The sequence below is a fragment of the Vulpes vulpes genome, chromosome 8 (assembly GCF_048418805.1).
Source record: "Vulpes vulpes isolate BD-2025 chromosome 8, VulVul3, whole genome shotgun sequence".
Lineage (NCBI taxonomy): Eukaryota > Metazoa > Chordata > Mammalia > Carnivora > Canidae > Vulpes > Vulpes vulpes.
In genome coordinates this window covers 103859742-103877329 of record NC_132787.1, presented here as the reverse complement: position 1 = coordinate 103877329, position 17588 = coordinate 103859742, and the positions used below count along the sequence as shown (strand labels likewise).

Sequence of the window (17588 nt, the reverse complement as noted above, 5' to 3'; positions counted from 1 at the left end):
TGGAGTCAGTAGTTTCAGCCCCACACTAGGTGTAGAGATTACTTAAATAAAAGAATTTTAAAAAAAATAATAACGCCTAAATAAATATAATTCATCAAACGTAAATAAATATGTGCCAAGCACAGTGTTATAAATTGGAAATATAAATATAACTAAAATAACTTTATTTATATATCCTGTCTCACTGCAAAAAAGATCTAAGGTACTCAAGTCCCTAAACTCACATGGCTTCTACTCTAGTAGAAGAAATAAACTTAAACCAAATACATTCTATAGAGGTTAAAAAAATTTTAAGGATTATATTCCAGTTAGAGAAGTTACAGAACGTACCCTTTAATCAGAGCTACAAAGCAGAGAACACTACCAGACAAAACACAATGCCCAACAACATTAAGCTAATTATGATTGAAACCACTTCATTTAATACTGTGGTACATTTGTTTAGAACTTTAAGAAAAAAAGTTAATATCATAGGAAAATCCTTATGCTATCACATTAAAGACAAAATTGAAAATGATCTGAAAAATTAAACTTAAATTAGCAAAATTACAAAAATAGCAAAAAAAAAGAGAAGCAGTAACTATCTTTGGGTGGTTATAAGTTTTTATATTTTACTCTTTACATTTCCCAATTTTCTTTTTTTTTTTTTTTTAAGATTTTATTCATTTATTCATGAGAGATGGAGACAGAGACACAGAGGGAGAAGCAGGCTCCATGGAGAGAGCCCGATGTGGGACTCGATCCCGGGGCACCAGGACCACGCCCTGGGTTGAAGGCAGGAGCTAAACCGCTGAGACACCCAGGGATGCCCCATTTCCCAATTTTCTACAGTAACCACATATTACTCCTATAATAAGAAATGTAATAAACATCTACCAAACTATCCGTAATATTTTCTGGCAAGCCATTTAAACAAGGAGCAAATCCCATTTGTCTGTTAACTAAACAACACTATATAATGACCTCTGAAAATTTCCTGAAAATATAACGAAAAAACTTTCATCAAAATGTAGACTGTTAAGAATTGAGAGAAATGAAAGACCTCACTTTTCTAAACAACCTCCGCTAGAAATAAGACTAATAATTACATTATTAAATGACATAACTGGGGCAGCTGAGTGGTTCAGTCAGTTAAATGTCCATCTCCTGGTTTCAGCTTCAAGTTATGATCTCATGGGTTTTGAGATGGAGCTACACATCAGACTCAGCAGAGTCTGCATGAAGATCCCCCCCAACCCCTCCCTCCACTAATGTACATTCTCTCTCTCTCTCTAAAATAAGTAAATAAATATTTTTTTAAAAATTTTAAAGTTAAATGACATTAACTAAAATAATAAAAATCATACTGGGTATTTTCTTCAGGTCAACAATCTGATCAGCTGCATTTCAGAATTTCAGACACTCAACAGATGTGCTGTCCCATATGGTAGCCCCTGGCTACATGTGACTACCCACCACTTGAAATAAGGCTAGTGCAACTGAGAAACTAAATTTATTTTACTTTCATTAGTTTAGTTAACAGCCACATGTAATAATGGCTACCACACTGGCCAGAGGCATTTTTAGATACATTCTATGACAACTCTCTTTAAAGGGATTATGAGATGCAAACTTCCAGTTATAAAATAAATAAGTCACAGGGATAAACAATACAGCATAGAAAATATAGTCAATAATACTGTCATAACTTTATCTGGTGACAGATAGTAACTACACTCATCCTGGTGAGCACTGCATAATGTATAGAATGGATTGTTGAATCACTATGTTGTATACCTGAATCATAACACTGTAGGTCAACTACACTTTAACAAAAAAATAAAATAAATAAAGAACTACTCAATGCAATTACCCCCCCAACTGGTAGCACTCAAACTTGAGGAACTGGAAAAGTACATAAGCACTGTGAAAGCAAAGGAGGAAAAAAAAATTCCTACATATATTTAATTAACAGAGGAGAGGTTAATGGAAGGGGCAAAACGGGTAGTAGATTACACAGCTGAAGAAAATTCAGAATTTATACATTTGCATATATAGTATTAACAGTTTAAATTTTTTTTAAGATTTTATTTATTTATTCATGATAGAGAGCGAGAGCGAGAGAGAGAGAGAGGCAGAGACACAGGCAGAAGGAGAAGCAGGCTCCATGCCGGGAGCCCGACGTGGGACTCAATCCCGGGACCCCAGGATCACACCCTGGGCCAAAGGCAGGCGCTAAACCGCTGAGCCACCCAGGAATCCCCAGTATTAACAGTTTTTAATTATTTCTTTGTTAAACTTAAATCCACTAAAGAGAAAAATCATGCTGGATTCATAAATAATAAATGTAGCATTAAGAAATTCTATAGTGGGGTGCCTGGGAGACTCAGGCAGTTAAGTGTCGTCCAACTTTTGGTTTCGGCTCAGGTCATGATCTAAGGGTCCTGAGATTGTGCCTCACATGGGCTCCATGCTCAGTGAGGAGTCTGCTTGAGATTCACTCTCCCCCTCTCCCTCTGCCCTTCACACACACCTCGCTCTAAAAGTAAATAAATTAGAAGAAAAAAAGAAGAAAGGAACGAAGGAAGGAAGGAAGGAAGGAAAAGAAAGAAAGAGAAATTCTATAGTACAGTGAACATTAGACCAACTGGGAATGGCAATTTTTCCATAGTATTTAATTTCCTGTACTCCAAAAAAGGAATGATTCGACAAACTAAAAGGTTACACAAACAAGGACTTATTCTCAATAGTTCTGGCATCTGTCTCTTCCACCAGTGAATTATTTTTTCAGGTATGCAGTCATCTCACTTAAGAGATAACAGGTTAAACAGGTTCTGGAACACCCAGGCTTTAAAAGTATTTTGCCATAACAGATTACAAAAATTAAATTTAAGAAGTAAATTTGTTTTATATGATCATAAATTTCAAGTAATTCTTGGCACTCTTTGTTCCCAAGGTGTGATGTGTTTGTCCTCTGAATGCTACTATGTCATTACAGAAGACGAGTTAGCTAAAACAAAATAATGAGAACAAAAACCAAAACTGCATCAAAATTTCTCAACAAATTAAGAAACTTAGACTAGAAGAGTCCGGCTGTTTTCCTCAGATCATAAGTACAGTAATTTAAAGCTAACCATACCTAAAACTAAACCTTTAACTGATGAAAGACACTAGCACAGCTGAAAGACTTAAAGGCTAGGTTGAGGCCTTTGGAATAACCACCATCTATGATATAAACCTTAAAATTAAGTTACTAGTCTAGGGCTTACAGTAGTTTTCAACCTTGCAGATTCAGAAAAGTTTATTTTAACTTCTCATGCTTCGCTAATAAGTAAAAGAATTAAGTGACCTGAAAGAATTGACTTAGTCACTGGTACAGGGTACCTCCTAGGAGATTAATTTACCAACCAGAGTTGTCTCAGAAATAAAGATATAAAAGACAGATGATAGAAAAAGTAGGACTTAGTGAAAAAAAGTGTGTGATTTGGGGTCAGATAGACTTTAAATATAATCTGAACTCCATCACTACTACCAAGTTCCATAACTTCCTTCTCTAAACCTCAATAACATCAGTAAACAGAGACAATAATACATTGCAGGATTGTTGTGAAAAATACATGAAGAAAATAAAATGTCTATAAAACACAATACATTCATACATAATAATTATGTATTAACAGTTTTAAATTATTTTCTTTGTTAAATTTAAATCCACTTTGTCAATTACCAAAGAGAAAATCATGCTGGATTTATAAATAATAAATGTAGCATTACGAAATTCTATAGTGGGGTGCCTGGATGGATATTTTTTTTAAAGCTATTTAAAAAAGAAGTTACCCTTTGGTACGTATTTCTAAAAATCTTATGTCTTTGTCAATATTAAAGAAGTAATGGAATTTATAAGTATCAATTTGATTTGGGTTCAGCTGCAAATGACAGAAATGCCCCTTAATGTCTTATGTCTGCCTTAAAACAGTTAAGGGTCCTTTTGAAGAACAGTGATGTAATCACTGTTACTGTCCCAGGAGCTGGAGTTGTCATGTCCTCTCCTCTCTTCCACTTCCCACTCAAACAATAAAGGCTATTTGTATCATTAAAAATAAATAAATAGGGCAGCCCAGGTGGCTCAGCAGTTTAGCACTGCCTTCAGTCCAGAGTGTGATCCTGGAGGCCCAGGATCAAGTCCTACATCAGGCTCCCCGCATGGAACCTGCTTCTCCCTCTGCCTGTGTCTCTGCCTCTCTCGGTCTCTCATGGATAAATAAAAATCTTGATAGATAGATAGATAGATAGATAGATAGATAGATATGGACACAAAACCTCCCACAATCATCAGAGATCCAGGCTCCTCAACTTTGTTGCCATCAACCCAAATACAAGGTTCCCACCTCATGATGTGGAACAGCAGGCACCAGTCACTAAAAAGAAATGACGAAAAAAGAATACATAAGCTCCCCATAAGGACTCTTACCCAAAACAGAAGCCCCTCTTGTTCACAACCCATAAGCCACAGAAACTACTAATGTGGTCAATCACACATAGCAACAAAAACTGCTCTTAAAAAAACAGATTGTGGGGGCAGCCCCGGTGGCGCAGCGGTTTAGTGCCGCCTGCAGCCTGGGGTGTGATCCTGGAGACCGGGGATCGAGTCCCACATCAGGCTCCCTGCATGGAGCCTGCTTCTCCCTCTGCCTGTGTCTCTGCCTCTCTCTTCGCGCTCTCTGAATGAATAAATAAATAAATCTTTAAAAAAAAAAAAAAACATTGTGGTGATGGTTATACAATACTGTGGATGTACTTAGTGTCACTCAAGTGGTTAGACTGGTAAATTTTATGTTATGTATATTTTATCACAATAAATAAGATTTAGAAAACACTAAAAATGTTAAGTAGAGATGTGATACATTAAAAAGGACACAAACCAAAAATCTAGAGATAAAAATCTGTGATATGAAAATTACTGTTGGATGGGATTAACAGTAGACTAGAAATTGCAGAAAAAAAGACAACAGAACTTGAAGACACAGCAATAGTAATTATCCATAATGAGGGATCCCTGGGTGGCGCAGCGGTTTGGCGCCTGCCTTTGGCCCAGGGCGCGATCCTGGAGACCCGGGATCGAATCCCACATCGGGCTCCCGATGCATGGAGCCTGCTTCTCCCTCTGCCTGTGTCTCTGCCTCTCTCTCTCTCTCTCTGTGACTATCATAAAAAAAAAAAAAAGTAATTATCCATAATGAAACACATAGGGGAAAAGACCAAAAAAAAGTAGACTCTCAGCAAGCTGTGGGTCAACGTGAAGGAACCTAAAGTACATATAATTAGAGGTCAGCAGAGGGAAATAGAAAAGAAGAAAAAACATGTGAAGAAATAAGGGCTAGAAATTCTCTGCATGTGATAAAAACTTAAACTATACAGATCAAGAGGCTCAACCAAAGCTAAAAACAAGAATCACAAAGAAAACAACAGGCATATCAAACTGATTAAAGCCAGTAAAAAAAAAGAAACTCAATAAAATAAAATTATGAACAGAGAATAATGCAAGTCAGAAGATAGTGAAGCAACATATTTAAGGTACCAAAAGTAAAACAAAAACTATCACCTAGAATACTACTGATAGCAAAAATACCTTTCAAAAACTAAGTGTCACTAAATAAAAACAAAAATACAACTTCTCAAAATTTGTGGGTGGCAGCAAAAGCAGTATTCAAAGAAATTTATAGCCAAAAAAAAAAAAAAAAAAAAAGCAAATTTAGGAAAAGATCTAAAATTAACAATTTAAGCTCCCTGAGGAAAAATCTGAGAAAGAACAATTTAAGCCTGTAAGCAGAAGAAAAATAAATAAAAATGAGAAGACCCTCATACTAATTAGCAAAAATAAAAGACACCTTAAAATAACAAGTACTGGCAAGGATGTGGAGAGACTGAAATCCTTGTGCACTGCTAATAGGAAAGTAAAATGGTGCAGCCACTCTGGAAAACAGTCTGGTAGTTCCTGAAAAAATTAAAAATAGAATTATTATATATACAGCAATTCCACTCCTGAATATACAGTGAAAAGAACCTGAACACAGGGTCTCCCAATACTGTTACACTTGTGTTCACAGCAGCATCATTCACAATAGCCAAAAGGTAGAAGAAACCCATGTCCATCTACAAAATAAACGGACAAAATTTCCCATATACATACAATGGAATATTATTCACTGTTGAAAAAAGAAGCAAATTCTAACATAAAGCAATATGGATGGATGAACCTTGAGGGCATTATGCTAAGTGAAATAAGTCTTGACAAATACTATAAGACAAATACTATACAATTCTACTTACATAGGTACCTAGAGTAGTCAAATTCATACAGACAGAAAGTAGAATGGTGGTTGCCACTGGCTGGGGGAGGAGGAATGAAGAGATGTTCTTTAATGGGTATGGAGTTTTATTTTTATTTGTTTTTTAAGATTTTAAGTAATCTCTATGCCCAATGTGGGGCTCAAACTCACAACCCTGAGACCAGAGTCCCATATTCCACTGACTGAGTAGCCAGTTGCCCTATACTGGGTATGGAGTTTAGAGTTTCACAGCATGAAAAGAGTTCTGGATCTTGGTTGTAAAACAATATGAATGTGCTTAACACTACTAAACTGTACTCAGAAATAGTTAAGATGGTAAATCTTATGTCATGTGGGGTTTTTTTTGCCACAATAATAAACAAACACAAAAACAAAACAAAACAAAATAAAAAATAAACAAACAAACCTGGCATTTGCTGAAGGCTTACAATATGCCTGTCACTATGTGGTTTAGATTAAGTCATTTAAACTTAACAACTTTATAAAGGAAATACTATTATTATCCTCCATTTTACTGATAGGTTAAAAGTTAAGCAACTCATCAGATGACACAGTAAGGACAAGAAAATAAACCCAAATATAACTCCAGATCCCCAAGTCCTTAAACACCTCGTTATATTGTCTTTATATTACCTTTGATAAATAGTTATTACTTTTATGAAGGAAGAAGTGTTATCAAAAGAAATGTTCAAAATAAATATAGGGGGAGGAGTTTCCCAACTAAAACGGTTCACGTGTTTTGATAATAGAGCATGATACTTTTCAAGATTCCATATACAATGAAACAAGTCCATGTTTATATTCCAATGTTAAATATTTCATTATATGCTGGTTTTTCTACAATACCTCTATAACACACACCATTGATACTTTTTAATCATCTATACAGAGTTTTTTTGGTGGTACTATAAAATTTTACACACACATGCATATACAAGGCTATGACTGGGTCTTTGATTTGTTTTAACTAAAAATTGTTAAATGCAAAATAATTATACATTCTTCTCATTAGACAGTTTTAATTAAATGTCCTAAAACAATATGATGAAAATGACACAGGTTAAAAAACATTCTACTCAAAAAGGTTAAAACAGGTATTTTCTTTTTTTAATCAATAAAAAATCTGTTACGTGGATTTTTTAATTTTCCTTACTGAAAATACATTTTATCTGTGCCCTGGGTAAGAGCTTATTTTTCATTCAGAGATATAATGAAATAGGTCATTCCAAAAGCCTACACAGGTTCCACACAACCAAGAAGGCAAAGGAAGGCTACCCTCCCTAATCTCCACCACCTACTGCCATCCTGCCGTACAGGATGCAGTGCAGCCTACCTAGAGAATGTGGACACATAAAGGCAGAATCCCAGTTTCTTCAACAATAAGATCAAGAAAGTAACAGTAGCTACTTCAAAGGGCCTTTGGAGGGGCAAATTAATTTATGTACAACCACAAGAGACAATAAGTATGTCTGCTGCTATTCTTACGTCATCAGTGTTGTCACTGTCATAATTAGCATCTTCCAACATGTAAATCAAGTCCCTCATCCTTCAGAGCACTTTTCTACTATTTCCAAAAATAACAATTTCTAAAAATAGCAAGTAAGGCACTCTTTTATATTACTGTATTTATTGCTCTTCATCATATAATTTTCCCCTTGACAATAAGCTTTACCTTCTATAACTTCTTACAAGCACCTAGATTATGTCTCAAATGTTATATGTGGTAGAAAGTAAAAAAAAAATGATAGTTTTCTCATCATGGGATACCAACAATTGGGGGGTTCTTTTTCTCTTTCCTGGGTTTGAGTCTGAGAGCAAGAGCATAAGCAAGAACCTGGGGGCGGGGCAGAGGGAGAGGGAGAAGCAGGCTCCTTGCTGAGCAGGGAACCCGATGTGGGGCCCAATGGAAGGCAGATGCTTAACTCACTGAGCCACCCAGGCACCCCAAAGATATCACAATTTAAATGCACCACTTAGATATCCTGCAGTCTGAAAGCAGTCTGAGAAGAATAACAGCTCTCTTTACAGTAATCCTTTTCAAAAATTTGGGAGATAATGCGGGGGGGGGGGGGGGGGGCATGCCAGTAAGGGAAATTAGACTCATGAAAGTCTAGGATTAAGACTGCAGATTCCTCATTGAAGAATGCACTGATTTGCAGAATTTCACACATATCCATATTCAAATGTTCCACACAAGCCCTTGAGAGACTTACAAATAGAAAGTGATCATTAGATAATGAACTGTTCTTGAATAATCCATCATAATGTAGACCTCCAGGAAGAGTAGATCATCTAGTTAATTATTCTCTCCATTCGGAGACATTAAAAAAATTAATTAAAAAAGATCAGTTTTAGAGAAGCTCAACCTGAATCTAAGAAAATTTGGGGGAGAATAAGTTGAAAAATCACTGATTTAAAAGATATTCTAAAATCTGAAATCCTTTTAATGTAGAACATTGTTATTAATTACTTTTCTAAAATATCTATCCGGCTTGTCCAAAAATAATGGCTACCAACTTCTTATACAGAGCTTCAAGTTTTTGCTTTAGAAAAGAAGCATAATAGGGCAGTCGGGGTGGCTCAGCGGTTTAGTGCCACCTTTAGTCCAGGGTGTGATCCTGGAGACCTGGGATCAAGTCCCATGTCAGCCTCCCTGCATGGAGCCGGTTTCTCCCTCTGTCTGTGTCTCTGCTTCTGTGTGTGTGTGTGTGTGTGTGTGTGTGTGTGTGTGTCTCATGAATAAAATCTTAAAAAAAAAAAAAAGAAGCATAATAATGAGAAAAGGGGGTGCCTGGGTGGCTCCATCAGTCAAGCATCTGACTCTTGATCCAGCTCAGGTCTTGATCTCAAGGCTATAAGTTCAAGCTCATGTTGGGCTCCATGCTGGGTGTAGAGCCCACTTAAAAAAAATGAGAAAAGAATACTACTTTAGAACTCTAAAGGCACAGATCCTTTTATAGTTCTGCCATTTACTGGCTACTTTTCATTGAGCAAATTATTTAACCTCTCCAAATTTCAGTGTCCTCATTCAGGAAACTAAAAAGAATATCTGCCCCTATTAGTTCACAGATCATTACATCAAATGAGACAACACACAAAACTGCTAAGATATTAAGTCTTTTCACTACAGAATAAAATTTTTACTGAATTTGTTAGATTATACTGACAGATACAGGCTACTTGGCTTTTTTACTTTAACATGACTTTAAAATAGGTAACATATTTTTCATTATGTTTGCAAAAAAATGGGCAACTAACTATTCTACTTAGAAGGGATCATATTTTCTTAAATGTTCGAAACTAAGTATTTCTAAAGAGAATATTTTTAAAGATGTGACTAGAAAATGAAAAAGAAACCTAACAAATTAATAAAGCACTTCAGAACAGTGCTTGACACACAGTAAGAACTACTACATGTGTTTTCTTTTTTTAATTCCAGTACAATTAACATACAGTGTTATGTTAGTTTCAGGTATACAATATTGTGATAAAAATATGAGGCACTTTACGAATTTGCATGTCATCCTTGAGCAGGGGCCATGCTAATCATTTCTGTATTGTTCCAATTGTAGTATATGTGCTGCCAAAGCAAGCATGAGACTATGTCTTGCTAACAATATTACTATTATTGCTATTGACAATAACCTTAATGATGTATCATAAAAAACACTGTATTCAATATGCTAAGTTAAGTACTTATCATTATGAGTTTCAAAGAATTTAAAATATCTTCTAGCTTAAAGTTTCTTATATAGCATTTATATTACCATTTTCCATTAGCCATATTTTATACACACTTCTCAAAACAGAAATTTCTAAGGAAATCCTCTTATGAATTCTATAAACATCGATCTATTCTAATTAAATAAGTAATTAAGCCAGTTTCTAAAAAAATATCATCGTGAATATATATTTGTCTTCTCCATCTAACGTCTGAATTCAAACCAAACTAAGTACAATGAGGCAGAAGTATTTCCACAGGGCAGCCCAGGTGGCTCAGTGGTTTAGTGCTGCCTTCAGCCCCAGGGCTGGATCCTAGAGACCCGGGATCAAGTCCCACGTCAGGGGAGACCTGGGATCAAGTCCCACGTCAGGCTCCCTGCATGGAGCCTGCTTCTCCCTCTGCCTGTGTCTCTCCCTCTCTCTGTGTCTGTCATGAATAAATAAATGAAATCTTTAAAAAAAAAAAAAAAAAGAAGTATTTCCACATACTGCATAGTAGTAACACTTGGGGAATTAGCATTTTCATTCAAGGCAGAGAGACTTACATGTTAAAAAAAAAAAAAAGCCTGGAAATGGGAAGAAAGTAGCTTCAAATGAAGTTACTTAAACATGGGTAGAATTTGGGAGGAAGAAGAGAAGTTACAAAAGATAGAGTTGGAAAAATCAGAAATCACATCATTAACAATCTTGTAAGAAATTACATAGCATTTTGGGGTACCTGAGTGACTCGGTTAAGAATCTGCCTTTGGCTCAGATGATCTCGGGGTCCTGGGATGGAGCCCCATATAGGGCTCCCTCCCCTCTGCCCTTCCCCATGGCTTGTGCTCTCTCCCTCTCGCTCTCTCAAAGAAATAAAATCTTTAAAAAAAAAATTAGCATTTTGAAATTTTCCCTGAATAAATAGGAAATTAGTCCATTTAAGTACTTTAAGTTTGGGAATAATAGGGTTAGATCTACATCTTATAATACGTAGTTTGGTTGGAGTAGAAAAGGCTAGGAAAACAACATCAAAGAAAAGAATCCTGTAATAATTAAGAAAAATATGGTCACTTGAAATGGGAAAGTAGCAGTCAGATGGGAAAGAAAAAAATTATATGTCAGAGGCAACACTGACAGGGTCTAGTGATACTGAAAGTGAAGTCAAGGATGACCGATATCCAAATAGCCAGATTTCTGGCTCGATCCAAGCCAGATAGGTAGTGGAATCACTTACCACAGAAAATGAAGGAGATATGAAAGCAGAAGGGGGAAAATAATATTGTTGTAGATACGCTGATCTTAAAGTATCTGTGCTATCTGAGTGGAGATGCCTAAGGCTTAGAGGCAAGCTTTCAAATGGAAAAATGGAGGGATGCCTGGGTGGCTTAGCGGTTGGGCGGCTGCCTTTGGCTCAGGGCTTGATCCCAGGGTGCTGAGATCCAGCCTTGCATCAGGCTCCCTGTGAGGAGCCTGCTTCTCCCTCTACCTATGTCTCTGCTCCCCCCCTTCCCCCCACCCCAGTCTCTCTCTCTTTCTGTCTCTCATGAATAAATAAATCTTTTTAAAAAAATGGAAATCAACGACAAATGATAAAGTCCTAGAAACAGATACAAACTTAAGAAGGCAACAAATGATAAAAAAGTAAGAATGAATAACCAAGATTCACACTTAGTAGCGGAAGAGAAAGCAAAGGAACCTGAGACAAACAGCGAGAGATGCTGAGTATGGTCACAGAAGCCAAGAGAAGACAGCAATTTGAGAAGTGTCAAGTACTTCTGAATATTTGATAGAATGATAGTTTTAGGAGAAAAGAAATCAGAATGATCTTGAAATGAGCAGTGTTAGTGATGGGAGACGTTGGGAGGGAGATTATAGTGCACTGAGGAGTGAACAGAAAATGAGACAGCACAGTTTGTTTTGCTGGTGAGAGGAGGGGCAAAAAGGTAGAAAGAATTGAGATTTCTTTCTAGGGGTCATTTGGTCATTTGTTTGAGGTGAAACATTTGGACAAGTTTAGCCAAATGAAAAAGAATCCAAATTAAGAGAAAGATGAAAGACAAATAGAATTAATCAGCAGAAGGAAAGAATGAATTCCAAAGCACAGTTGGAGAATCAGCCTGAGACAGAATGATGGACACCTCATCCACTGAAACAGAAGGAAAAGTAAGAACAAATGGTACAGAAGAGATAAACTAGTGAGTCAAGTAACAGGAAATTTAAGGGATATCCTTTTGATGGCTTCTATTTTCTCGTGAAGTGAGAAGACCATCTGTGGAGCATACTTTGCTCAAAGACAGAAAAGAACGTTTAAAACGGACCCTAAGGAGAATGAGAGAATTGCTTGCCATCCGGACTACTCTTAAAAGAAATAGAGGCTATGAATTCACAGTATCACTAATCTGGGTAGTTGATTTTTTTTTTTTTAATCTGGGTAGTAACTTTTTTCCCCTCCATCAGTGCTCAATGAACATCTTTTGTATAGCCAGAAAGACAAACTGATACAAAACCTAAATGCAAATGCATATGACAGAAATTTAACAGGGCAAGGAAACAGAATTCTAGCAAGAGGTAGGTCTCAAGTGGAGAGAGGAGTCAAGAATTGCGGATCTCAAAAGCATCAATAAAAGGTTAAGAGCTCAGGAGCAAGATATTTAAATTAATGATCTCAAAGGTAAAGCTGATTTCAGGTAATGGTAAGGTCCAGAGTAATTTCATGAGTATAAGTAAATGAGTTAGGTGAAGATCTCCACTAGAATGAGGTAACTCATTCAGCCAGGGTCCCGGGTACTCTGTTCACATAAACACTAAATTCACCTAGAATGATGGCACAACCTCACACAGAAAGGAAGTCTGTAAGAAGTCCATGTCTTCAAAGAGCAAGCAGAGATGTACACACCAACTTCGTGAGACTGAGACTCAGCAAGGGGACTTTTAACAGGAAGGTTTTACAGGCACAGTAGGGCAAAGAAAGCAGGAAACCACTTTCCTATACTTTCCTACAACTGGAATCTGTAGAGAATAAAGGAAGGGAAAGTTCCACTAGAGAGGGAAGGGATTTCCCTTAGAAGGAAGATCAGCGGTGTTACTTAACAAAGATAAAAGTAACATTCGGTAAAGAATTTAAAGATGTAATTATATTTAGCCTTAGAACAAAGGTAACATGTTTGAAAAGGAGGGGAGTAAGTGAGGGAACAAAGATGAGAAGAGATGTGTATAATGACTTGTATCTTGGGCGGGAAAGGATAATGTGATAAGGTTTGGTGGGATCACTTCATGGAAAGATGGCTAAGAGGACAGGTTTCAAGAGTTCTCTAAAAGACAAGACACCAGGTCTCTCAGGAGTCAGCCAGTACCTACAGCTAGAAAAGTCTATGTCTAGTGTATCATATGAATCATAACTCTCAGGAAGGAGCCAAATGAAGTGGGATAATTTGTATTGGTTTAAGGCTACATGCTAAGACTATTAGGCAAAAGCCTCATTGATTAAGCTTGGTCTGTAAGAACTGAGAAAAGCTCACCATCTATCTTAGAAATCAATATTCATCCCTGACCATAAACAACCCCATTTCAAGCTGTGTTATGTTTCACAACACCTTTTATTAAAAAATAAAAATATCTCATTAACCAGGTTAGATGTTCCTCCTTTAGACTTAATCCTTCATTTGTAAAATAAAGGCGTGTACTAGAACTACCACTAGAGCCAACCCTTCCCCTCCTCCAAAAAAGGCAGCAGCAAACCTTACATATAGACTCCCAATTGGGAAACAGACTAACCATTTTACAAAACTTCCTAATCAAACACTAAATGCTATTAGATCTGTGTCAGACACTGGGCAGACATAAAGAATACTACATAGCAAAATGAGGCGATGAATGTTAAACTTATTGTGGCAATTATTTTGCAATATGCTTAATTCCAGCCATTGCGGTATACCTTAAACTTCCACAGTGCTATACATCAATTATATCTCAATAGAACTAAAAGGATAAAAGAAATGATCTTTAAAGCATTTATGCCTCGTTACCATAAAAACTAGGTTTTAGTTCTCAAATTTCCAATAAATCATGATACGAAACCTAGAAAAATGACTACTACATGGTCACAACCATAGGGAACTCCTGGTCTAGTATATAATAAGTAAATAATCATAACACATGATTCTAATCACTTACGACAGAGTACTGTGAGAGCAGAGAAGAGGGTCATTGCCTGGAGTTAAGGAAAGGGATAAGTAAGAATTAGAGAAGACCTCACAAAGAAAATAAATTTGAAGTGGATCCTAAAAAAAAATTAAAACTATGACTAATAACAAGCACTCAATCTTATTAGTAATCAAATACAGAAATGCACATAAAAAATAAAAGGAGACACTGGGTGTTTTTCACCTCTGAGGTTGGCAAATAATGTAAAGGGCTGATATTTACCTAGCAAAGATATGGGAATATGTGTATTCTCATTACATTGGGATTATTTTGGAATTTTAAATGTGTACATGCTAAATAAATAAATAAATAAATAAATAAATAAACAAATGCTTTAACCATCCCATCTAGAAATCTACAGAAATATTCACATATATGCACAAAAATATTTAGTGATGTGCACTCCAGCAATGTTTATTACAGAAGAAAACAACCTAAATATCTATCAACGCTGAAACAGTAAAATAATCATGGCAAATTTAGATAATGGAATACTCCCTAAAAGAACTAGATGAATTAGAAGTTCTGAATGGATGGCCTCCAAATAAATAAAGAAAGCAAATACAACATGATAGATATGATACAGATGCATTTGGTTACCAAAAAAACCTAAGTATTCGTGTTTTTTATATGCAAGGAAAAAAGAAAACGATACACCACTGTTACATGTATATATTGTTACGAATACAAGGAATGTGATACACTGATGTTGTAAAGTGGTTGTTTCAAAAGACTGAGATCAAGGAGAAAGGGCTAAGAGAGAACTGATATTTTATATTCATTTCTGTAAATTTTTTTTAAGATTTTTATTTATTCATGAGAGACACAGAGAGAGACAGAGAGAGGCAGAGACACAGGCAGAGGGAGAAGCAGGCTCCATGCAGGGAGCCCGACGTGGGACTCCATCCCTGGTCTCCAGGATCACGCCCTGGGCGGAAGGCGGCACTAAACCGCTGAGCCACCCAGGCTGCCCTAATTTTTAATTTTTTAAATATGCATGTATTACTTTTGTAATTTTCAAAATGAAGTTTGTTTTGTTTGCTTTTTAAGTAGACAAAGCAGAGAATGTCTCCCCTTAGAGATAGAGGTAGAGAGCATAAATAATGTGGTTTATTTATTCAGTTAACAGTGAAAGGATGACTGCCTCTATTCTATCCCTGGTCCTGCTCACTCTCTTCCTTTTCACATCTGAAGATAAGTGTATTTCCCCAAAGCCCATCATCTGTGAGCTATAAATCCCTCAAAACTTTCCAGCCAGTGCTCCTGGCTAGCTCCATCAGTGGAGCATATAACTTTTGCTCTCAGGGCTGTGAGATCAAACCCCACAATGCGTGCAGAGATTACTTAAAAAATAATAAAAGAAGACTTTTCCTTGCTATTGGCCTTTCAAAAACCCCTTCCCTTTACTCCTAATGGGAGAGTGAGGGATAGGTACCTGAGTACAAGAATCCAACCACAAGATAGAAAAGTCTATGCTGAAGTCTCTCTACTCTAAGAAAAACCACTGATATATAAATAAAAGTAGATAAAATTCATCTCCTAATTCATAAATGCCACAACAGGGAAAGTATATAATGTATCACCATAATAGTGGTTACCACCATACAGGCTTCTCCTCACATTCATTTTAATTATGCCTGGATACTAATTCAGTTTTTTCTGCCTATAGAAATGCAAATTATTATTCCGTGAGGCTGTTAAAGAGTTGACAACAGACTTATGTTAGCCTACTCTGTCAGCCAGATCCTGGTATGCCTAAGGACCAGAATCTGTATCAGAGGTAATACAGGATAATATCTGCAGTTTATATCTTCCAAACCATTCATCCGAGTTGTTCCTCAGCCCACTTTTGTTACTACAACAAGGCCAAAAGTTGCTAAATTCAAGCCATAGATAAAAACTGCTGGTAAAACCCAACTGCTCCTTGAAACCTTATATAAAGCATGATTAACATTTTTGCAAGTGAATAATGCAAGGGCTTAAAATTTTTGTCATGACTTTTCCTACTATTTATATATGAGGATTTCTGAAATTTAACATCACATAAGAACACCAGACTCTGTTTTCATAGGTCACTATCATACCAACTCTAAAAGAATAAACCTTACCTGGGAAAAACGGACACCAGGAATATAACAAAACAAACCCAAAAATGAATATAAACAAGTATTCACCCAAAGAACTTAATTATCCTCAGTGAATTAAAAGATAAATATGCCAACTAACTTTTTATTCAATGATTTAGTACTTTAGCGCACCTAACATGTGCCAAATAATGGGCTACCATTTTTGGGAAACGGGCTAACACCAGAAGACTGATTCTGTATGTACACACCTTTTTGAAGACATTTATATATAACTGAGACTACTTTACAAATAGTTCTTCAACTGTTTATAAACAAGCTTAAGTTCTTTATAGAACAATACATAGCATTAGTTTCCCACTGGATTGAATCTTCACATCTCCTTGAAGTAGACAGATACCATCATATAAGTTATCTTTCCAACTCTTCCCAAAAACTGAGTAATTAACTTCTTAAGAATGTATCCAGTGTTTTACTTTATGACTTCACTCTGAAGGAAATTTCATAAGCCAATTTTTACTAGTTTCCTTTTATTAGTTCCAAATTTAGTTTTATTTGTATCATCCGTTGTTCTCCTATTCTGGGAATGTTCTAAATATGGAAAACAAGTCTGTCTTCAGGAATGCCTTCAAAATTTTTAATTTTACAAAACTATATCCTTTTACAATGTTTTTTCCCCAGAAACTCTCAGAACTACCAGCAAAATCCTTTAGGTGAGTTTTTGCATTCTTTTACAATATAACATCTTACTTTTATGACTAAATTCTTTAGTGAGAATATAACAACATTAAAACATATTCATACTCAATTTTAAATGTTACAATCTTGAATTACATATATTCCACAGCTATAAATAGAAATAATGCCTCAGAGCTGTTTCAGCATGGACATAACAAATCATGAAGTCTCAAATTAAATTGCATTTTGTTAAATATTTAGGATGTTGGAACATCCTATGCAATGCTGAGGTATTATGGAGTAGGGATTCAAATGACTAGATTGTAAAATATTTCTTTTCTTTTTAAAGATTTTATTTATTTATTCATGACACGCAGAGAGAGAGAGAGAGAAAGAGAGAGAGAGAGAGAGAGGCAGAGACACAGGCAGAGGGAGAAGCAGGCTCCATGTAGGGAGCCTGATGTGGGACTCGATCCCGGGTCTCCAGGATCACACCCTAGGCTGAAGGTGGCACTAAACCGCTGGGCCACCTGGGCTGCCCGATTGTAAAATATTTCTAAAATGAAAAAACAGGGCACCTGGGCTCAGTCAG

General features: G+C 36.2%; 1 protein-coding gene and 1 non-coding gene across 2 annotated transcripts in view; both read right to left on the bottom strand.

The window, feature by feature from the left end:
- The window catches only part of ROCK2 (Rho associated coiled-coil containing protein kinase 2), a 135549-nt gene that overhangs the window by 101592 nt on the left and 16369 nt on the right, over positions 1 to 17588 (bottom strand). The window lies entirely within an intron of this gene.
- Positions 9819 to 9921, bottom strand: LOC112927804 (U6 spliceosomal RNA). Its single transcript, XR_003236639.1, has one exon. It is a non-coding gene; the product is annotated as a U6 spliceosomal RNA (small nuclear RNA).